Here is a 25,427-nt window from a genome sequence, read left to right as displayed (position 1 = left end):
GTAAATTGTTTACTGATGGATCAAATTCGGGAATGTTTAAACCCTCCACGAACTCGATTTGCGAGTAACACCGAAACTTATCTTGAAACTCTGAATAGCAATAGATGATTCTTTGAGGTGGTGGCGAAATTAAACTTTCACTATTTTCTAATAGCGACAACACAAACGTTGTCTTTCCACTCTGTGTTGCTCCCGAGACTATCGATGTGAAGGGGTGATGAAACATTATGTAAATGATCGCGCGCGAGTCTGGACCAAGTATTTATGTGTGTGTTCACGCGCCGATGCGAGAGGTAGGACTAGCAACGGTAAAGACAGAAGGTGACGTCTCCAGAAAAACGAAATATTGTCCCCTTTTTAAAAAAAAAAAAAAACTGTGAGTTATGAAAAAGGTTTTTTTTTGGAAGTTGTCTTTTCCATGAAACCATTCTTAACACAGAAAAAAAAGGGTTGTGTGCATTCCTCCATCTAAGCGCGGCCGACACTTCGTGACGGGTGGGAGGGGTGCCGCGATCCCCCCACGCTCCGGCGCCCCGCGATTCCCATCCGAGTGCCGTCACAAATGTGACGTCGGTGGGAATAGGATGGGAAGTCCGTGTCCCGATCGAACTCTCCAACATCCTGAAAAAAAGGAGACGTCACCAGAGGTAGCCATTGAAAAAACTGCTTAGTGTCAAAAACATGGGGATTTCACTGGGGTTTTTTCTAATGTTGATTGTATGATGACTAGGTGGTTAGCTTTCACTATGTGTCTTGGAAATATCCATAAGGGTAAGTGCGTGTGTCGTCTCCTACCACACGTTTAGCGAAAGTAAATCCAAACCTTTTTGTTACTGAGGACTCAAGGAGACGAGAAGTACGTTTGTCTCTCCGGACAGAAAACGGTACCTCGACAGAAAAAAAAAGAGACGCAGATAAAAGTTACAAAAGAATATTCTATTTTATTCTTAAAAACTAAAGAAAGATACAAAATACTTACAACTAAAGATTCCCATAATCTAAATAAATCAAGCTACTGTAACCATCATCTGTTGTTAAAGTGTCGTTACTTTGATCGTGCCAAATGATGGGTACGGTGGAAGCACCGGACGTTGAAAAACCGCTCTCGTCAGCGGCATAGGGATTCTGAGGAGCAACATCATTTACATTGTCTTCTTCTTCATACTCCCTGACAATAATTATATCCGGTGACTGAACCTCATGATCAACGTTCGTCGATCCTATTGACACTTCCGATGTCGACCGTGAGGAGTTGGATATATCACCGTCGTATGAAAGATGCCAACTTGCAGAGGTTGAAAGTTTCATAGGCGCTTCCCATGAACAAAGGCTATCATCCAGCGATAGAGATGAATTGGTGTAATTGCAAAACGAATGCCCAGTACTAATGGGAGTTGAACTCCGTATTTTCGCAAAATATGTGGGGACGTTCCAGTCAAAGGTCTCACAACCGTCAGCAACTTCCAAAAGGTCTATGTTGTTGCCGGAAACCCACGGGTCACAGCACTCTGAACTTTTATCAGAACTGACACCTGACCCTGAACACATGCACAAACTGTACGTACACAACATTGCAAGGATGGGAAAAAAAACGTGAGAGTAGCATGAAGAAATAAACACAAAACTAGCCCTTTTAAACTCAAACAGGTTCAAATGTTAACCTAATACAACCAATCAGATTGGTATGGAAAGGTGAAAATTTAACCAATGAGATGTGTTCATGAAGGTGAGTACGTGCCCAGCTTGTACGTACGTATCGGAATTATCGTATATAATACTGTTGCTAAAAAAACAACTTATTAGTTAACATGCTAATTTTTACTTGATGACAACCAACCTATGCTTAGATTCAAGAGTATGTGAACGTCACAACCAATAGGAAATTACTACGGTATGAGAGTGAAAGTCACAGCCTAATGGAAATCACTATGGTATGAGAGTGAAATCCTTAATCATCAGTAAGGGTGTGACATCTTTGAAGGTAATCTTTGAAGTTGAGTTATCTTTTGTGTTTTTTTTTGTTACTACAAAGGCTTGGGAACGATACCAGCTATAGTTATATAACCTTTGTACTACATGTTTCTATTTGTTCCCAACCATTACCTTTGAAATTGAACTAGCTTTTACTATTCTAAATTTTAACAAAGACTTGGGATTGGCATCACCCTTAGTTATATGACATGTGCCTACCCAGTTCCCGACCGATCGACATCTTTTTGCTTTTTGACACTCTACATTTGAACGAAGCCTAGGGAGCGGTAGTACAGGCACATGTCATACAAAGGTTTTGAACAAAAGGCTTTGGGAGCGGTAGAGCAGACTTGGGGGTGGTATCTCCTTTAGTTATATATAGTCTTTGTACGTCTTGTGTCTAGTTGTGACCATGCGAAACCTTTTGAAGTTGAGTTATCTTCTGCTTTAGCGTTCTAAATCTGAACAAAGACTTGGGAGCGACACCTGCGTTAACTATATGAGGTTATATAACCTTTGTACGACATACCCCATACCTGTTACTGATACGTCACGAGTTTATGAGCCAGTAACAATACGGCTAGAATCTAAGCACATGCTGTTATAGCCCTTGGACCACATTTACAGTTTGGAACTTTCTCAGTGAGGTTGTAAATTTTTCCACTGTTGTTTTTCCCTAAAATGCCACTGCATGAAATGTTTGACGAAGTAAGAAAACCGAACGTAACTTTCTACAGATGGCTGAGTCACAGTAGTACAGTTCGTGTTTATTGCCACAAATTCGAGCCACATGTTGCGATCGAGACAGCTAATACGGATATGATGTTATCGAGAAGACAATGGGATGAATTCAAAGACAAAATGGATGATATCATGCTTTCCGTAAGAGCTAAATCTAAAGATGAAATCCTACTACATGGACTCCGAATCAATACCGATGGTGGTGTTTGTGATTTCTATTGGAAGCAATTCTCGCTAGCTGCAGAAAGACGAATGACTCTACACCTTTCTGAAATAGAGTCAATATATACTAGAATCATAGACATAGATTCTTTTCTTCAACGTCTAGAAGACGAAAAACCTGCATTTCTGTTAATGCAAACAGTTATATTGGAGCATCTTGACTGCGTTAGAGAGCATATAAAGAACGACGTGTTTATCGACTCTATCGATGTTTCGTTTAACGATGTTTATGCTTATTTTCTTAGAAATGCAGAACCATCTACAAGTGTTAAAATTTTTTCTGCTAAGTGTTTGAAAGAAGGTGTAGCTATGGTGTTCAACCATTATGCTTTGTACAATGCTGCAGTTTCGATGATTGAAGAACTTCAAACTGCTTACACTACGAAATATACGAAGTATCCGTTCTGATCAAAGCAATGTACATATGTAAGTGCTTGTGTCGATTTTTTTTGTGATTAGTAACTACATCTGTAAAACTTACCAATAAAAACATATCTATTTGAAAAAATATTGTCTGTCTTTTTTCTTAGAAAGTAGAAAATAGGTTTTAATTTTCCATTAATCAATAACCTTTTATAAAAATTAAGAAGTTTCTTTTAGGAAAGAAAAAAAAGACATAAAATGATTTCAAATATAGATTAAAAAAAAAAAAAAATTCAAAGTTACAGATAGAATCTGAAGATGGAGCCACCATATCACGAAGATGGTAAATAAATAAATATACACATCAATACATTTTACTTTTCACTTTTTTTTTTTTTCCAAGATAGACTCTAAACATAGGGATACAATTCAACTCGCAGAGGAACCATCACAAATAGTTATAGGTAAAAATATATACATATAAATTTAACCATCAAAAAAAAAAAAAAAAAACACACATAACATTAAACAAAACCACATAAAATGAAATACTTAATTTCAGATTTTCAACTTACAGAATGACATGGTAGATGGAGCCACATCTTGCAAAGCCACGGAAATATATTTTAAACGTCAGTCATACTTTTGGAAAAAAATATATATTTAAACATCTTAAATAAAATCTTTAATTTCAGATTTTCAACATTCAGAATGACCTGGTAGATGGCGCCACAGTTTCTTGGTAGTTACGATGTTATGACAGTCTCAGTGCTTTTGGTAAAAAAAAAAATTTAAACATCAAAGCAACTTAAAGAAAATACTTAATTTCAGATTTTTCAACTTTCAGAATGACTCGCTAGATGGCGACACAGTATCTAGGTCTTCCGATGTCAATGTAATCTCCGTTCAGGAAGTATTGTGACCACAAGTATGAGTATGTGGGAAAAAATATATATATATTTAAATAAAATCCTTAATTTCAGCTTTCAGAATGACTCGTTAGATGGCGCCACAGTTTCTTGGTTGTTACGATGTCGTGGCAATCTCCGTTCAAGAAGTATTGTGACACCAAGTATCCGTATGTGAGAAAAAAATATATATATATTTAAATAAAATCCTTAATTTCAGATTTCAACTTTCAGAATGACTCGCTAGATGGTGCCACAGTTTCTTGGTTGTTACGATGTCGTGGCAATCTCCGTTCAAGAAGTATTGTGACCCCAAGTATCCGTATGTGGGAAAAAAAAATATATAAATATATATTTAAATAAAATCCTTAATTTCAGATTTCAGCTTTCAGATTCCTTCCACAGATGGCGCCACATCTTGCAAAGCCACGGAAATATATTTAAACGGCAAAGTCATAACTGCCTAGGAAAAAAAAATATATATATACGTATATTTAAACACCTTAAATAAAATAAAATCTTTAATTTCAACTTTCAGAAGAACTCAACAGATGGCGACACTGTTCGGGGTCTTCTGTTGTCGTTGTAATCTCCGTGCACGAACTGTTGTGGTCCCCAAGTACCCGTATGTTAGTCGATGTCTACAGCGTCCACGTTTTTCCCGCCAAATCCTTTGTTTCAGATCCTGAGAAAGAATGTCTACTGCTCTATTTTCTTGTGTGTGTGTGTGCGTGCGTGCGCGAACCCACAATTCATTGCGCACCCTCCAACGCTACCTTGAAAACCAAAGTGGCAAAAACAGACGATTTCTACGGCATCAACCGACCAGAAAATCACCGGTAGACTCAGAGCCGTACTCGGTTTATACCCCCAGACCAATCAGCACATCGGTTCATATCCCCCTCCAATCAGAACAAGGCGAAATACAACTTCCTACGTCACACTCACACCACTCTTAACTATAACAGCTACATTTACACATATTCTTATAACTGAAAGGGTAGCCGTGGGGATAAGCACCGGACCACCAGTAGCACCGACGTGCTTTGAGCCTATGTAAAGCAAAAATAAAATTTATGTATTTAATGCCGAAAATAAGTGGCGCCATCTAGCGGGCGAAATAAGAACTAAAATATTTTTTCCTCCGCCTCCGCAACTAAGCCTCGGCGCAACAGCTAAGCCTAAACCTCGGCTCGCTTCACCGGCACACGCTCAAAACCTAAACGGCAAAACAAGCGACCGAGGCTGCAGCACGCACGAAAATTGACGCCAAAATTCATAGAGCCGTACTCGGTTAGAACCCCAACCTTATACTACTGAATTTCTTCCATTGATTGGAAATTCTATCCATAGTTTTGCCGATGATAGCGCATTGCATTCTACTTTCCATTTTGGGAAATCTTGCCCTGCTCAATCTGCTTCAACTTCTCGAAAATGTGCTATCAATTCCTTAAATGCCGATCTTCAGGTAATTGTCCAGTGGGGCAAAGATAACTTAGTTGATTTCAACTCTTCTAAAACTCAGTCTTGTCTTATAGCTCGCAAAAAAGGATTCTTTTGCTCCTATTCTTATCTTTAGTGACACTCCGATTTCTAGGCAAAATGATATATCTCTTTTGGGGATTACCCTGACTTCTAATCTCTCTTGGCACAAGCACATTACAAATATTGCTTCCTCTGTATTTAAAAAACTTTGTTTTCTCTTTCGCTCTCGGCGTTACTTTTCTTCGAAACAGCTGCTCATTCTGTATAAATCAGAAATCTGCCCTGCCATGGAATATTTTTCCCACATCTGGGATGGTACCCCCAAAACCTCTCTCAGGCTTCTTGATTCCATTCAGAAGAGGGCAGTTAGGTTAATTAATGATTCATCTTTAACAAAGTCTCTCCACTCGCTGTCTCATGGACACTGTTTCTGCTGCATGCCTCTTCTACAGATACTTCCATGGGCACTGTTCTTCTGAATTGGCTTCTATAATTCCCGCTCTCACTTTCAAAACAGTCCGAACACGTGCCGCCACCAGCCAACATCCATTTACTGTCCAACTTCAAACTCACAGAACCAACTTTTCATCTTCCTCGTTTATTCATTCAACTGCCATTTTCTGGATGTCTGGAACAACCTTCCTTCGTATCTATTTCCTGAAAATTACGGTCTACAGAAGTTCAAGTCTATTGTCAACAAATACCTTCTTTCGTTTTCTCAACCTCCAACCCAAGCACGGTGCTAAGTACTATAGGCTCTGATACCTCTCGGTTTGGGGGTTTACATAAAAAAAAAAAAAAAATCAAAGTATCAAAATTATTTTTAGCAACCAGTTCTTTTCTAGCCGAATCGTAGTATTCAATCAGATCGGTCAGACAAGACTCCCCTTAATAAACTCATGCTCCGTCTGAGCTATTACTGTTGTCTTGGCTAGGTGATCCAGTATCACAAAATTAACCAGTGAATCCATTATTTTCCCTTGAACAGAGGTTATCGGTCAATAATTATTTGTGTTATGCTTTCAGAATTGGGGATACTTTTGCACGGCTTCAGTCCATGGGGACCTCCCATGACCCTAAGGATACTCACATAATTATATCTGAGGGTTTACTTACTTCCCTTGCTGTCTCTAATTTTAATTGGATAGCTTATATCTCACCCAGGTGCCTCATTTTATGTTTAACTTCAACAATTTCTCTTCCAATTTGCTCTCATTTTTTACAAAATCGCTTAGATCCCTGTTAGATTTTGATAAACTTCTGGCATTCGCTTCCTTCAATATGTCTTCATGGGTGAATGTAGTTGCAAAACATTCATTCAATTTATCAGCTACTAGAGCAGGATCATTAATGGTCGAATGATCTATGTTAAGTGGACCAATCGGATTCATCCCCTTCCTTCTAGAGTTTACATAAGTAAAGAACGCTTTGCTGTTTTTCTTTGCGTTCTTTGCAAAAATTACTCGTAATCTGCCTTCGCCTGTCTAACCTGTTTTGTGACTTGACTGCAGACTAGCTTATATCTGCCATAGGCTTCTGTGTCGCATGATAATTTATATGCATTCCATGCAATTTTCTTCTCTGTCACGGGGCTCATTATTTCATCTGACATCCATTTAGGCCTCAACTCATCTGTGTCTGAGCTGTTACTGCTGTTTTGTCTAGGTGATCCTGTATCACCTCTTTAACCAGTGGAGCGATTATTTGTGCTTCCCATTTAGAATTCACCGTTGGTAACATCACCAGTTGATCCCATTGTATGGAATTTAAAAACTGTCTGAGACCACTGTAGTTGCTTTTACGGAAACAAAAACGCTTCCCTTTACCCTTGATGGTAGTTGCATCTTTAAATGAATCCCACATCAGTACACTGTGATCAGTGTCACCGAGTGGTTCCTTTATCAGAAAATTCTTAATGCATGAATGATCACTGTTTATAATCAGATCAAGGGTATTACTCTTTCTGGTCGCCCCTCGAATATGTTTCTGTAGAAAAGAATCCTGCAATAAATCCACAAAATCTTGCTTTCATCCGAGTGACCAACCCACAAGTTCCAGTGAACATCTGGAAAGTTAAAGCCGCCATTACAAGACATTCTGATTTACTTTGCCATTCTATTTCTCTGCACAACTGTTCATTGTACCCATCAGCATAATAAGCCTATAACCTACTCCTACTCTCATTTTCCGTTTCTGGATGTTTATGTCACACCAAACAGACTCAACATTGCACTGTCCACCCATGTCAACTGGATATACTTCCTTAGATTTTGTGTTTCTTAAGAAACGGCATAACCCCTTCCTACCCTGTCTATCATTTCTGTTCATATTGTATTCCCCAATTTCCAATTCTTCACTGGTTATATCTCTGTGACACCATATCTCTGATATCCCAACAATATCTGCCTTTGATGTCTTGACCAGCAGTTCAACTTCATCAGTTTTATTTACTGTATTTCTAGCATTAGTGTACATGCAAGTATACATGTATTTGTTCTTATTCTTAGTTAGAGAAAGTACCCTTTCTATTTAAGTGTATCCCATCCCTGTATAAGCAGTCTCTCCTGTTAGCAAGCAGAGACCACACTGAAGAAATTCTGCCTAGTTAGACTTGCATAATCTCTCCAGAGTCGAACTGATTGACAAAGCGCCTATCCTGTACTCCCTGATATCATGTCTGGGCAGAATTGCAAACAGTTTCAAATTTAATCCTAACTCTCGACTTTTTTCCAACATTGACCTGTACTTGTTAAATCAATCTGCAGATTATCAGTGCCAAGGTGTACAACAATATCACCTTTTGTGCCCTTAAAACATGATAAGTGCCCTACAACGTCGTCTACTTTTTCCCCCTAGCAGACATACCCTGATCCTGCTCCACCTATCCTTTTCGCATAATATATTTCCCGTCTCCCTGATAATAGAGTCACCGACAATAACTAGTTCCTGTGGGACCAGCGCATTCTGCCTTGGATATTTCCGCTGTGTTGCCTGATGCACAAGGGTGATCTCTGGCGTTGAGTTGGGCAGCTGAGAGCTTGATGGGACCCTCATATTAATTCTTCGAGTGTATTTACGCTACACCTCAAACTCTGATAGACGCCCATCAGAACGCTGAGTTGGAATTGTATTTTATGTATGTGAATTGCAGTGTCAATATCTCAGTTAATAAGATTGTTAAAGCTTATATTGCGTTACTTATTGGCCCTCCCTCGTACAACCAGTCACTCATTGATATTTTCTCTCATAGCGTTTGCACTGGGTTCGAAGCCAAGTGATAACCTTGATCCTCTGTTATTGTTTCCTACTTTAGTCATGCAGTGATGTATGACTAGTTATAATGTCAATAAAAACCCTGTTCTCTCCAAAATGAAATGTGTTTTTTGTGCATGTCAGTGTGGGGCTTTTTATGGAAGAGTTTAGCAATAGAATTTAACGACGCATAATTTTTTTCAGCTATACGAATGGGCATTTTCGCTCTCTCTTTTCTGTACGCTGTTCTAAAGTGAAATCAAATTCACTGCTAATGCAAGAGCTCTGTGATTATTAGTTTGTCCTTTGTGGTTTCATTGAAACTACAATACTGTCACAAAAATTTCATAAATGCTTTTCAATCAAGGCTGTATTTAGCCGATCTCTCGCATAGGAAGAAATATTTTTCAGCAAGCACAGCATGATTGACCTGTCAACATGTACTATACCGGTTAATTTCACTTCTGCAGACATAATCTACTTTTCCTTATGTAGATATAAGTTACACTTGTCAATTAAGATTACTGAAGGAGAGATAGTACTAAAATAGAGAAATTCAAAGTTAAAATATAACTGAAAGTATATGGCCTCTGAGAAATTACGAAATGTGTCAGAATTACCATGGTCCGTCATCTGCTTTTGCACCCAGAAGTATTTAAACTACAGCGATGACGCAACGGTCTTAATTCTCAGTTGAGAACAAACTTGTCCATTCAACAACTTGGCCCAGTATTGCACTGTTTCGAAATAAATGGCCATACCAAAAGTTAAATTGGTTATTTGTTTAAAAGATGAGCCTGCTATGACATTCGGCTTCACGACAATCTTGTCCCTCATCTGCTAGCAGGTGGTCTCTGATGAAAACACTCGACAAAAACAGATAGCTTTATCTATATTTCAACTTTTGGAACTTCGATTTCGTTTATTGCTTGGCGGCTCACATCAGAAATCTTCTTTATGACTGTTTTGTCTGCGTGTTGGCACTAAACACCACATACTATCTGATGAGGGACAGTTGATTCAGAAAAAGGCTGTCATAGCAGTCTTATTTTTCATAGATATGGTTGATTAACCTTTTGGTAAGGTCTTCTGTTTGAAAGTAGCAACAGTCCAATCCGTTCCAAAGTGAAGTTTAATCTATTTGGAAAATTAAGACATTGCATTCTTTTTTCAGTTGAAACTTTTTGCTGAAAGCAAGATTTGAAAGGAAAAATAGTACTATAAGCATCTTACAAACAGAGAATGTTTCTTTCTTTTTTTGCTGCATGGAATCTTAAAGAGATACAGTACACACTTGTTGATATGAGTGCCGGATTGCTTCATTAATATTTCCGGATGTAATTTTTTTTTTTTTTTTTGCTGGATTTTGAAGAACTTTGTTTTGTTAAATTCCCAATTGTACAGAAATGGAGAGAAGGTTAAATAAATTAAAGTTACACTGTAAGGGTTCAAATTTAAATAAAAGGCAGTCACAGCTGACTTGTAGTAGTAGTGGCATGTGATGCAAGAAAGCAAGTAAATGAGCTTATGCAACATCAGCCAAAAAAAAAAAAAAAATTACAAAACAATCCCCTCTAAATATTTTTCCAGTTCAACCTTAAATTTATTTAACCTATCAACTTCCACAACGACAAATGTTGTTCCAGCAATTAACCACCCGCTGGCTAAAGGCAAATTTCCGCACATTTATTCTACATCTGCCCTTCCTCAATTCCAATTTATGCTCCCTTAGGTTCGTAATCTGAACAAGGGGAAGAATCACACCAGAATTCAGCGTGCTCAACCCATTCAACGCCTTGTATACCTCAATCAGATCACCTCGCAGGTGCCTAGTCTTCAGCTGCTGCAATTTGCAGAACTTAAGCCTCTTAAGCTTTTACTTATGTAAACTCTAGAAGTAAGGTGATGAATCAGATTTGTCCACTTGATATCGATGGTTCTACTGCTGATGATCCTGCTCAGCTAGCTAATAAACTAAATAATTATTTTGCGTAGACATTCACACATGAGGAGTTATTCAGGAAGCGAAATGCCAGAGGTGTATTCAACTCTGGCACTAAGTTAGATAATCTTGTAATTACTGAGAGTAAATTGGAGGAGAAATTGTTGAAGATAAACACAAGAAAGGCACCTGGGGTTGATGGAATCTATCCAGTTATATTAAAGGAGGCGGCAAAGGAAGTAAGCAAACCCATAATTATGAGAGCTTCCCTGGACTCAGGGGAGGTACCCATAGACTGGAGATGTGCAAATGTGACCCCAATCCACAAAGGAGGATCAAAGGGAGAGACAGGTAATTACAGACGTGTTAGTTTAACTTCTGTTCCATGGAAATTAATGGAGACACTGGTTAAAATAGCATTGCAGGATCATCTAGACAAGACTTCAGTTATAGCTCGAACACAGCTTGTGTTTTTGGTTAAGGGGAAGTCTTCTCTGACTAATTTGGTTGGATACAATGATGTAGTCACAAAGGAACTGGATGCAAAAAATAATTTTGAGATCATATATTTGGGTCATAGAAAAGCCTTTGATATTGTTGCACATGGAGCACTGTTGCTTTGGAGGCAAATTGGTGCTATGGATAAAGGGATGGTTGAAGTGGAGGAGGCAGAGAGTGGTAATCGATGGACACTGCTCTTCTGCACTAATTTTATTGGTGAAGTCCCTCATGGTTCCGTGTTGGGTGCATTGTTGTGTTCTGCATTTATAAATGATATTGATGATGGTATAGCAGGCTTAATGTCCAAGTTTGCAGACGATACGAAGGTTGGCAGAGTTGTTAATGACACTATTGACAGTACACTGCTGCAACAGGTTCTAGAGAAGTTGAGCAGATGGGCTGAACGGTGGCAAATAAAGTGCAATTTTGACAAATCAAAAATACTACCTATGGGAAACAGTAATGCCAAAGTAACAGAGCAACTCTGAGGTACCACACTGACAGTGGTAGAGAATGAAAGGACTTGGGGGTTATTGTTCAGGCTGATATGAAGTTTTCTGAGCAGTGCAGACGGTCTGCAAGAGTAGATCATGGTGTCTTTTCATGATATACAGGAATTTTTCTAGCAGGGATAAGTAGGTGATTATCCTCTTGTATAAGGCAATGGTCAGACCACACATTGAGTACTGTATACAAGTCTGGAGGCCTCATTGTAAGAAGGATGTAGAGCTGTTGGAACGAGTACAGAGAAGGGCAACAAGATTAGTGAATGGAACAAAGGGTTGCTCGTACGAAGAAAGCCTTAAATTTGGCAAATTACCTTGTCTGGAGACTAGGCACCTGCGAGGTGATCTGAGTGAGGTGTGTAAATCCTTGATGGTTTGAGCATGCTCAATGCTGATTGGATTCTTCCTCTTGCTCAGTATATTCGCCTGAGAGGGCATAAATTCAAATTGTGGAAAGACGGTTGTAGGATAGATGTGCAGAAGTTTTCCTTTAGCTAGCGGGTGGTTGATTGCTGGAACAAACTCCCATCTGTCGTTGTAGAAGTTGATAGCTTAAATAGATTAAAGGCAGAACTTGACAAACATTTGTAGTAAGTGGATGGGTGAAATAAGGGTTTTTTTTTTTTTTTTGGCTGAAGCTATATAAGTTTTCTTTCTTGCATCATGTGCCCTTGCTTTTTCTAATGCCGACCTAGTAAGAGGATCCCTTTTTTCCCCTCACCAATCTTTTTGCCCTTCTCTGTACACGCTCAAGGAAATCTACATCCATCCTAAAATGAGTGCTCCAGACCTGCCTGCAGTACTCAAGGCATGGCCTGACCATTGCCTTATACCTAGAGACAATCACCTCCTTTTACCTGCTATCAAAATTGCTGTATATCATTGACAACGCCCCATAAACTGCCCTGGCAGCCTGCTGCGTTGCTCAGAAAACTTCATGTCTGACTGCACAATTACTCCCAGCTCTTTTTCATTTTCTACCACCTTAAGTGTACAACCATACATTTGGTACGTTTCTCTGGGGTTACTTCTACCCATATGCAGTACTTTGCATTTTTCAATGTTAAACTTCAGTTTCCACTTCTCAGCCCATCTGTCCAAATTATCTAGATCCTGTTCCAGTAAGACACTGCCATTATTGTCATTAACAACCCTGCCAACCTTTGTATCATCGTTAACTTCGATACTAAGCCTGATATACCTTCATCAATTTCATTGTTAAATATATAAAACAACAGTGGACCCAGCCCCGAACCCTGTGGGACTCCACTAATAACATTAGTCCACAAAGAGCCCACCCATTGATTACCACCCTCTGTCTTGTCCCACTCAACCATCCTTTTATCCATTGTAGCAAATTACCCTTAATACCATTCTACTCCTATTTTTACAGTAGTCTTCAGTGCGCAACATTGTCAAAAGCTATCCTGAAATCCAAGTATATGATTTCAAAATTATTTTTTTTATCCAGTTCCTATGTAGCCACATCATAATAACCAAAGAAATTTGTCAGACAAGACTTTCCCTTAATAAACCCATGCTGCGTCTGAATTATTGCTGCAGTCTTGTCTAGATGATCCTGCAATGCATCTTTAACCAGTGACTCCATTATTTTACCCGAAACAGACGTTGAACTAAGTGGTCTGTAATTACTCGTGTCACGCTTCGATCCCCGTTTGTGCATTGCAGACACATTTGCACATCTCCAGTCCGTGGGGACCTCCCCTGAGTCCAATGGTGTTCTCCTATTTATGGCTTAGGGTTTGCTTACTTCCTTTGCCGCCTCCTTTAATATAACTGGATAGATCTCTTCCACCCCAGGTGCCTTTTTTATGTTTAACTTCAACAATTTCTCCTCCACTTTGTATTTCAAATTGAACGTAAGAAGTGCAGAGATTATAACTGCTGGGTCGTATGAAATGCAGAAAGAATAGAAAATTACTAATAACTACAAAAAGGAATAAATGTAGGCGGGAATATAGCAATCGGGAAACGTTAAAATTTAAAATAAAAATTCGGAAAGGCAATAGCCAATAAAACCTAATAGAATGAAATCTAGTTACCGCTGAAGTGACTGGCTATAGTGTCTAGACGTGAATGTTTCAAACCGTAAAACTATACGTGAAAATGTGCAGAATCCGTAATAACGAAAACCGACACAGGAAATGACAAAAAACATATACTTGGATAAAAAAAAAAAAAAAAGCTAAGAAAATCAAAATGAAAAGACGAATAGGCTAATAAGTCAATAAAGATGCAAAATTAGGAAATTTTGATGATTTTAAAAAAATATTAATTATATTTCAGAATATTTTAAATGAATTGTTTCATTTCTGTTCATTCGACGTAGGTGCACTCTAGTGCGGAATCCCAAAAGCATAACCGTGCCTGCATTCCACAAACCCCGTAGAATCGTGGGGATTGCTGTAGTGGTAGAACGTACGAAATACCGTTGTTGTAGCGTTGTATTGTGTTGACGTATTTTTGTGATTTAGAAGGTAAGTTTGTTTTTTTAATATGTAATTTAAGTGATAAATGTTAAGAACATTTTCATTGGAGTTCTTATTTATAGCTAACAAGCCGAAAATGTTAAATAATAATAGCTGAATTTATTTTTGTTTCCATGTCGGTACTATTTTGTAAGAACTCGCCATTATCTGCAATAGCGTAGTTTGAAATGTACATTATTAGCTTCAACATGGATTATTTGCTTTAGTTAATATATTGTATTTTCCGCGTGTTAATTCATATTTTTCATAGTTGCACTGCTACCTTGAACTTGCCATATTTCGAAGAACAAAAAAAAAAAAAAAAAAAAAATTGTTTTCATAAAAAAAAAAAAAAAGTTGATATTGGTTTACATTTGCTTCAATAAATTAGAAACTACTTTTTCCTTTCTGGGTGTTCAATTCACACGAGATATATAAATATATATATATATATATATATATATATATATATATATGCTTTATTATTATAATGGCATGCATACATTAAAGTAGACAGTGTTCGAGAAGGAGCAGGATTCCGCAAAATGAAATTTGATAATCCGAACCCGTTTTGACAGCGTATTTTAAAACAGTAAAATTCCATCAGTTTAATACGTTCTTAAAATAGTTTTCCGTGCTTTGTTACTGTTATGCTTAAACTCAGCTGTTTGTGCATTAATTTCAGCCGATTTTCGCACTTTGTAGATGCCAATTTATTAATTTGAATTACAGTATTATGTTGCCAAAAATAATCGCACATCTGTGTTATAGAGAACCTTATTGATACAGTATTACCAGTTTTTCAAAACAGGAAGGTGGTATTATGTCCATTCCTCCTTCAGCATAGCAGTCAGTTCAGCTATTCCTGATGTTCTGGTTTCTCCCCAAAGGTGTTCAGTAGAGCTAAACTTCGTGGATTGCAGGCCTGTGGAACTTCTGTATACCGGTGTCTTCAAATCTATTTACTACAGGCAATGCATTATGACATTAATGATTTTGTAATAACTGAGAACCAAGTGGACGAGAAATTGTTGAAGTTAAACATAAGAAAGGAACCTGGGGTGGATGGGATCGATCTAGTTATATTAAAGTAAGCAAGCAAACCCTCAGCTGTAATTATGAGAGCATCCTTGGACTCTGTAGGTTCCCACTCACTGGAGATGTGCAAACGTATCTCCAATTCACCAAGGGGAATCAAAGAGTGACACGAGTAATTACAGACCTGTTAGTTTAACTTGTTCTGGGGAAATTAATGGAGGCACTGGTTAAAGAAGCATTGCAGGCTCATCTATAATGACTGCAGTAATAATTCATATGTAGCATGGGTTTGTTAAGGGAAGGTTTTGTCTGACAAATTCGAGGGGATACTATGATGTGGTTACAAAGGAACTGGATGCAAAAAATAATTTTGATATCATATACATGGATCTCAAGAAAGCTTTTGATACTGTTGCACATGGAAGATTGCTGTACAAATTGAGGCAGTATGGCATTAAGGGAAAGTTGCTACAATGGGTAAAAGGATGGTTGAGTGGGAGTGGTAATCAATGGATACTGCTCTTCATGGACTAATGTTATTAGTGGTGTCCCTCAGGGTTCAGTGTTGGGCCTATTGTTGTTTTGTATATTTATCAGTGATATTGATGAAGGTATATCAGGCTTAACGTTTAAGTTTGCGGATGATACAAAGGTTGGCAGGGTGATTAATGACAGTGTGCTACTGCAACAGGATCTAGCATTAGTAGAGGCATTTGATGCAAGAAAGCAAGCTTTTGCAGCATCAGCCAAAAAAAAAAACCTGCTTCCACTTCACTCCTCTGTTCGTTCAAAATACCTATCCAGCTGAGCCTTAAAGTTATTTAGGCTATCAACTTCTACGCCAGGGGATGGAAGTCTGTTCCACCTACCAACCACCCGCTGGCTAAAGGCAAATTTCCGCACGTCTATCCTACATCTGTCTTTCCTCAATTCGAATTTATGCCCTTTCAGGTGATTATTCTGAGCGAGAGGAAGAATCCCATCAGCATTGAGCATGCTCAAACCATTCAAGGCTTTATACACCTCTATCAGATCGCCTCGCTGGTGCCTAGTCTCCAGACACTGTAATTTGCAAAACTTAAGCCTTTCTTCGTAAGAGCACCCCTTTGTTTCATGCACTAATCTTGTTGCCCTTCTCTGTACTCGTTCCAGCAGCTCTACATCCTTCTTGAAATGAGGCCTCCAGACCTGTATACAGTACTCTAGGTGTGGCCTGACCATTGCCTTATACAAGGGAATAATCACCTCCTTATCCCTGCTAGAAAAATTCCTATATATCATTGACAATACACCATGGGCTACTCTTGCAGCCCGTCTGCACTGCTCAGAATACTTCATATCTGCCTGCACAACCACCCCCGGGTCCCTTTCATTCTCTACCACTGTCAGTGTAGTACCACCACAGAGTTGATACGTTGCTCTGGGGTTGCTGTTTCCCATGTGTAGTACTTTACATTTGTCAATGTTAAACTTCATTTGCCACCTCTCAGCCCATCTGCTCAACCTTTCCAGATCCTCTTGCAGCAGCATAGTGTCAGTAGTGCCCTTGACAACCCTGCCTACCTTTGTATCGTCTGCAAACTTCGACATTAAGCTTGATATACCATCATCAATATCATTTATGAATACAGAAAACGATAATGGACCCAACACTGAACCCTTAGGGACTCCACTAATAACATTAGTCCACGATGAGCAGTGTCCATTGATTACCACTCTGTCTTCTCCCCCTCAGCCACCCCTTTATCCACAGCAGCAATTTGCCTCCAATGTCACACTGCTCCAATTTGTGCAGCAGTCTTCCATATGCAACAGTATCAAAAGCCTTTCTAAGATCCAAGTATATAATATCAAATTTATTCCCTGCATCCAGTTCCTTTGTGACTGCATCATAGTATCCAATCAAATTGGTCAGGCAAGACTTCCCCTTAACAAAACCATGCTGTGTCCGAGCTATAACTGAAGTCTTGTCTAAATGATCCTGCAGTGCTTCTTTAACTAGTGCCTCCATTAATTTTCCTGGAACAGAAGTTAAATTCACAGGTCTATAATTACTTGTGTCAGCCTTTGATCCTCCTTTGTGAATTGGGGTCACATTTGCACAACTCCAGTTTTGTGGGTACCTCCCCTGAGTCCAAGGAAGCTCTCATAATTATGGCTAAGGGTTTGCTTACTTCCTCTGCTGCCTCCTTTAATATAACTGGATAGATCCCATCCACCCCGGGTGCCTTTCTTGTGTTTATCTTCAACAATTTCTCCTCCACTTTACTCTCAGTTATTACAAGATTCTCTAGCTTACTGCTAGAGTTGAATACACGAGTCTGGCTTTCCCCTCGCTAAATAAATCCTCATGTGTGAATGTCGATGCAAAGTATTCATTTAGTGTGTTAGCTACCTGAGCAGGATCATCAACAGTTGACCCATCGATATCAAGTGGACCAATCTGATTCATCCCCTTCCTTCTAGAGTTTACATAAGTAAAGAACTCTTTGCTGTTTTTCTTTGCATCCCTTGCCAAAGATTTCTCGTAATCTGCCTTCGCCTGCCTTAATCTCCTTTGTAACTTGGTTACAGATCAAATTGTATCTATCGTAGGCTTCTGTGTCATGTGTTAATTTGTATGTATCCCGTGCATGTTTCTTCTCTGCCATATGCCTCATCAGTTCATCTGACATCCATTTAGGCCTAAACCTTGAACAATATTTCTTAGTTGGTATGTAAAGCCTAGTAGCTTCCAAGATAAGTTCTTTGAATGCTTCCCATTTTGCATTTGCTGTTAGTAACATCATCAGTTGGTCCCACTGTATAGAATTTAAATACTGTCTCAGTCCATCGTAGTCGCCTTTAGGAAAGCAATAACCCTTCCCTTTACCCCTTATGGTAGTTACCTCTTTGAATAAATCCCACTTCAGCACACTGTGATCACTGCCACCTAGTGGTTCATTTATCTACAGATTCTTAATGCATGAAGAATCACTGCTGATAATCAAATCAAGAGTATTCCTCCCCCTAGTTGCCTCCCGAACATGCTGATGTAGAAAACAATAATCCAATGAATCCACAAAAGCCTTGCTAGTGTGTGAGTGACCAGCCCCCAAATACCAGTCAATATCCGGGAAATTAAAATCCCCCATTATAAGACTCTGATTTACTGGCCCACTATTTCCCTGTACAGTTTCTTATTGTACTCATCAGAGTCATTAGGCCTATAGCACACTCCTACTCTGAATTTTGATCTCCCAATGCTTATGTCACACCAAACTGGCTCGTCACTGCACTGTCCAGCGATGTCCACTGGCTTCACTTCCTTGGATTTTATGTATTTCTTAACTAATAGCATAACCCCTCCTCCCTTCCTATCCAGTCTATCCTTTCTGTAGACGTACTCCCCAAATTCCAATTCTGCATTCCTTATATCTGTGTGACACCACGTCTCTGATATCCCAACAATATCTGCCTTTGATGTTTTGAGCAATACCTCAAATTCATCAAATTTATTTACTAAACTCCTTGCATTGGTGTACACGCAAGTATACATGCACCTATTTCTATTCTTAGCTACCCTAACACAACCCATGTGTTTACTTGTACCGCAATGACTCCCAGCAGTCTCTGAAATATCCTGCATCTTGTTTTTCAGGCTTCTGCTCATTCCAATAGAAGCAGTGCAAGAATCTCTTTCACCTCTGCCGGTGTCTACTGTTAATCTATTCGTCTTTGTCTCCCCCCAAGCTAGCAGTTTCCCGTTTCCCGACCCACCTAACACTGCCTCGATAGCATCAGCAAATATTCTTGCACCCTTTCTATTTAAGTGTATCCCATCCCTGTAGAAGCAATCTCGCCTGTTAACAAGTACAGTCCAGGCTGAAAAAAAAGTCTACCCCTTGATCCTTGCACAATCTTTCCAGGGCCGAATTGATCGACAAGGCTCTCATCATATACTCCCTCCTATCGTGTCTGGGCAGAATTGCAGACACTTTCAAATTCAACCCTATTTCACGGCTTTTTTTCAACAGTGACCTGTACTTGTTAAGCAGTTCTGCCGGTCTCCTACTCTTGATATCATTAGTGCCAACGTGTACAACTACATCACCTTTTGTGCCCTTAAAAGATGATATCTGCTCTACGTCATCAACCTTTGCCCCTGGCAGACATACCCTAGACATATCTAGAGAAGTTCGGCAGATGGGCTGAGAAGTGGCAACTGAAATTTAGCATTGACAAATGCCAAGTACTGCATACAGATCTGTAGGCCTCATTTTAGGAAGGATGTAGAGTTACTTGAGCGAGTACAGAAACAAGATTGGTGGGGGGAACAAAGGGGGTCCTCTTACCAAAAATGGCTAAGATCTGAAAATTGCAGCATTTGGAGACCCGGCACCTAAAGGTGATCTGAATTAGGTGTACAATGCCTTGAATGGGTTGAGCAGGCTCAATTCTGGTGGGATTCTTTCTATTGCCAAGATTATGAACTCAAGTGGGCATAAAGTTTTAATAGTTGTAGAATAGATGTCTGGAAAATTGCCTTTAGCCAGTGGGTAGTTGATTGGTGGAACAAACTTCCATCTCTTGTGGAAGCTTAAATAGATTTAATAAATCTGAGGCGGAAGTGGACAAACTTTTAGAGGGAATGGATGTGTGAAATGTTTTTTTTTTTTTGGCTGATGCTACATAAGCTTGCTTTTTTGCATCACATGATGCATTGGCATGCTGAAAAGGACTCCTTTCCGTACTGCAACCATGGAAGAGAATGCTTCAAAATGTTACTATATCTCATTCCATTCATATTTTCAGGAATGTCAGCCAATTAACAGAGCCTGTATCATTTCTGATGAACTTTGTGTAGTTTGAATAATGTACTTGTGAAAGAAAAAATTTATCAGAATGAAAAAATTGTGCTGTGATTCAGTACTTCACAACTGTTTCCAACATTATAATAATTATCAGTTGTGCACCAGGCAAATTGAAATTTCGTTGTGTCATGATTGCTTAGTGTATTTAATTTGCCGTGTATCATTCTTGTAGTCTTCCTGAAATGCTGGTTGGTAATATTTTTGATAAGAATTGATGGAATCTACACCTACTGCTCTGTGTGCCCATGTTTTTTTTTTTTTTTACCTTCTCAATTTTTGGAAAAAGCAATAGTATACCTATATAAAGTTTTCTGGCACCATCACTGACATTCCATTTCCCTATATCAGCCACTGTTAATCTACATTGTTGCTGATTTGCTGCATTAAAAGAATATAAGTAGACACCATTATCGGTGTCTCTACTGATATTCTCTGTTTTGTTGATCTGTTAGCCTGTGGTGTGAATGTAGTTGCTTTTATATCTTGCATGTGGCTGGGCTGATATGCTTCATTTTTCCCAAATCTCAGCAGTTTTGCAATATTTATGGCTGTACTTTTGAACCTGTGGTTAGAGGACACTATTAGGTAATGACTGTGCTGTCTGTTAATGGAAGGATTTTGAAATAACTGTACACTATATTTTATTTTCTCAACTAGAATTTCTTGTCAGCATTTATAAATATTCTATCTATTCTTTAATCCATTTTTCAGTGGTATATATGGAAACCTATGTTTTGAAGGTTGCTCCAGTGTTCTTTGTATGTATGAATTGTCTTAATTTTGACTCTGTCAAAGTTTTAAGTGTTACTGTTGCACAACACTGAGAGGTAGTGCTCTGAAACTTGGTATACCTAGTTAACTTTTGGCAGAGAATGCAAAACATTTGGTGTGCAGGCTCTCAAAAACCTTCACATTTTTTACAGTGCAGTCTAAAACTGGCACCAAAAATTTGTTGCGACAAATTTAAGCAAAAATTTTGAAAGTCATGACTTTGAAATAAAAACCTTTGGTACCTTCTTTGGGCATTCCATTTAACATCTGCATGAATTCAGCCTAACTAAATATGAGCTCTTATACTTGTTTGCTGGCTGAGATATTTTCCTTCAAAAGATACTCAAAATTTGACCAGGGGCGTAATGTGAGATGCCCTCAATTCTCTCGTTTTTGCCATCATTGGGCAGGTTTTAAGCAACAAGAATCATGGTTTTTCAGTTTTGTCTCGCAACCTGAGGCCTAAAAAATAGCCTTACACATTTTATATTTTCCACATAATATTTGCATCCTTATTTGATGAAGTTTCACATCTCAATAAAGACAAAAGTATTGCATTTACAAGAGTGAAATTTTCTGCAATTACTCTGCCCTTTGGTTTAAGGAGAAAGGGTATATTGCCAATGCACAAAAAATCTATTTTTTACAATGGGGAGGCAAATGGCAAGAAAAGAAATTGCATGGGTTTCTTTAGTGCAAGTTCCCAAGCCTGAAATGTCTATATTCAGGATTCCAAGTATAAAGATGATGTTCTATTGGTTTCTAAGCTTGAAAGAAGTTAACTGGAAAAAAATTTATAACACAATACAAGTTGAAATAAGCAAGAGAGTGTGAAGATATTGAATCACTGCTTTGTAATGGACTGGAATTTTTCATTGATGGTTGATATTACTACTTCAGGAAAGCTATATTGTCCCATTGTTGTTGTTTTTGGAGCTGGAAGATTGGCAATAATTTGTTGTTCAGGAATCCAGCAGGCCAGTGAAATGAGTGAGCTGCTCCATGAGGATGCCTGAAATTTAGCAATACATCGTGTTCTTCAAGTGAAATTTCACAAATATTTCCAATCCACCAATTATTGTCATAAATACTGGCAGGCCAGGTTGTAAATTAACAATTGGCACATACTGAATATTGGTTTCACTAGTCTGATCTACATGAGCTACAAATGATGGTGTCATTTGATACTCTGCAAACAAGAATGTCTTGCATCAGTAGGAATGAAGTGATGATTTTCTCTTGTTCCAGCAATAGTATGACCATCTATGAATCTTTTCTCTTGAAATGGCCTTACTTGCTCAATTTCCTCTTTAGAAACAAAACAGAATTTTATTCCAGTCACTTGCTTGTCACAAAATTCAAACACGTTTCTTGGTGTCAGGATTTAGTTTTCAATTGGGCATTGGAGACTTGCACATGCTGCCAATTGTTTTATTGTTCCACCAATTCCATCACATGGTAACTTACCATGGCTAGTACTGAAGAAATTACATTCAGCACTGATTCAAAATCCTTCTGATGATGATGACACAAGTTAATAAAATTATTGAAATTCTTGTATTGAGCTGCACAGCCATCACTGAAGTAGTAAATGTGCCTGATTTCCATCATGAAACTCTTCAAATATTCAATTAAGTTGGTTAGAAAAACATGCACTGCAATTGTCATATCGAAGGCAGTCACTGATTATGTAGAAACTTATATTCTGAAGTTCAACATCCTTGTAATAAATTGAAAATGGGTGCAATGTAGCCTGGCTATTCTCCCAGTGGAACCCTTGAACAACAAATGAATACTTTTCTGCAAAATCCATCGAGATGACCAATTCTCCTGTCTTTAGGCTTTGCTTTGTTGACTTTAAATGGTAGCTTTGATGTTTAGCAATAGTGTTGACGGGAAAGGTTTTTAGCATTAGCATTAGTAGAGGCATTTGATGCAAGAAAGCAAGCTTATGCAGCATCAGCCAAGAAAAAAAAAAAAAAAAAAAACCCACTTCCACTTCACCCTCTGTTCGTTCAAAATACCTGTCCAGCTGAGCCTTAAACTTATTTAGGCTATCAACCTCCACCACAAGGGATGGAAGTCTGTTCCACCAACCAACCACCCGCTGGCTAAAGGCAAATTTCCGCACGTCTATCCTACATCTGTCTTTCCTCAATTTGAATTTATGCCCTCTCAGGTGATTTTTCTGAGCTAGAGGAAGAATCCCAACAGCATTGAGCATGCTTAAACCATTCAAGGCTTTATTACACCTCTATCAGATCACCTCGCTGGTGCCTAGTCTCCAGACACTGTAATTTGCAAAACTTAAGCCTTTCTTCGTAAGAGCACCCCTTTGTTCCATTCACTAATCTTGTTGCCCTTCTCTGTACTCGTTCCAGCAGCTCTACATCCTTCTTGAAATGAGGCCTCCAGACCTGTATACAGTACTCTAGGTGTGGCCTGACCATTGCCTTATACAACCTTATACAATGGAATAATCACCTCCTTATCCCTGCTGGAAAAATTCCTATATATCATTGACAATACTCCATGACCTACTCTTGCAGCCCGTCTGCAATGCTCAGAGAACTTCATATCTGCCTGCACAACCACCCCCAAGTCCCTTTCATTCTCTACCACTGTCAGTGTAGTACCACAGAGTTGATACGTTGCTCTGGGGTTGCTGTTTCCCATGTGTAGTACTTTACATTTGTAAATGTTAAACTTCATTTGCCACCTCTCAGCCCATCTGCTCAACCTTTCCAGATCCTCTTGCAGCAGCATAGTGTCAGTAGTGTCCTTGACAACCCTGCCAACCTTTGTATCATCTGCAAACTTGGACATTAAGCTTGATATATCAATATCATTTATAAATACAGAAAACAATAATGGACCCAACACTGAGCCCTGAGGGACTCCACTAATAATATTAGCCCACGATGAGCAGTGTCCATTGATTACCACTCTCTGTCTTCTCCCCCTCAACCACCCATTTATCCATAGCAGCAATTTGCCTCCAATGTCACACTGCTCCAATTTGTGTAGCAGTCTTCCATGTGCAACAGTATCAAAAGCCTTTCTAAGATCCAAGTATATAATATCAAAGTTATTCCCTGCATCCAGTTCTTTTGTGACTGCATCATAGTATCCAATCAAGTTGGTCAGGCAAGACTTCCCCTTAACAAAACCATGCTGTGTCTGAGCTATAACTGAAGTCTTGTCTAAATGATCCTGCAGTGCTTCTTTAACCAGTGCCTCCATTAATTTTCCCTGAACAGAAGTTAAGCTCACAGGTCTATAATTACTTGTGTCAGCCTTTGATCCTCCTTTGTGAATTGGGGTCACATTTGCACATTTCCAGTCTATGGGTACCTCCCCTGAGTCCAAGGAAGCTCTCATAATTATGGCTAAGGGTTTGCTTACTTCGGTTAGGTTAAATGTCTGGGTCTAACTGTTAGGTTAAATGTCTTTGTACTCAACTCTTCAATAAAATCTTGTTAATTGCTTTGTGTCCAGTGTATCTTTGTCAGTGTGTATCCATTGCTTGAAGTCAATAACATCTTCTGGTTCATTGTTTTCAAAAATTAAGTAAAACACTCCAAATCAGACTGTTTTACCAATGAGAACTTTGCAATCACATTCAACAGTACTTGCTGATAGCATTAACTTGACATTTTGATGGATTGTGCATACACATACAGAGTATGTTCCTGGTTCACCAACTGTGACACGGCACTTGGGTCAAAGTTCACAAAATTTAGAAAATCCAATGTCAGATCCATTTCTATCTTGATGAGTTATAAACGTTTCCTTCAAGTTGCTGAGTAGTAGTCACATTTGCATTTTTATTCCATCTGAATTTCTGATGGAAATGTAATCTTTCTTTCCAGAGCATATCCAACTAAATTCATCATCTTCAAAAAATTCCATCTTTTGCTTTACTTGCTCAGAAACCTTTTTTTCCAGGTATGGCCATGATTCCTTTTGCTTTAAGTTTTCTAGCTTTCTTGACCATTCTTTCTGGGATGCTAAACTCTTCCATTGTTTTCTTTATGGAACAACTAACCGGAGCTAGTGTTAATATTTGAAGTATTTCAGAATGACTTGATACCATCAACTTTTCTTTCGATTCTTTCAGCAGCTCATTGTAATCTAAGCAATTTCCACACTGAGTTGCATTTGGCTCCTTTGTGTCATTTGGATCCAAGCCACCAATAGATGCATTTTACTGTCAATTACATCTTGTATGTGACTTGCCTTCCTTTTGGCATAGCCTTGTGAGTCTCTCTTAGCCATTTGCTGATTCAGAGAAGAAATACCAATAGCCATCAAACTTGTGTTCAAGCTTTCAGTCACATGCATTTTGTCATCATGGTCTGATCCAGATAAAGTTGCTGCAATTT

At 38.7% G+C, this 25,427-nt stretch overlaps 1 protein-coding gene across 1 annotated transcript in view; it reads left to right on the top strand.

The window, feature by feature from the left end:
* Positions 1–14,286: 14,286 nt before the first annotated feature.
* The window catches only part of B52 (serine and arginine rich splicing factor B52), a 110,115-nt gene continuing 98,974 nt past the window's right edge, over positions 14,287–25,427 (top strand). Inside the window, exon 1 of the mRNA XM_090369486.1 lies at positions 14,287–14,389. The gene's annotated coding sequence lies outside the window, so the exon portion shown is untranslated. The remainder of the gene's footprint in view (positions 14,390–25,427) is intronic.

This window comes from Mastigoproctus giganteus, chromosome 3 (assembly GCF_048544385.1).
Source record: "Mastigoproctus giganteus isolate SK-2022 chromosome 3, ASM4854438v1, whole genome shotgun sequence".
Lineage (NCBI taxonomy): Eukaryota > Metazoa > Arthropoda > Arachnida > Uropygi > Thelyphonidae > Mastigoproctus > Mastigoproctus giganteus.
The sequence above is the reverse complement of the archived record's forward strand: the minus strand, read 5'-3'. Positions and strand labels throughout refer to the sequence as shown.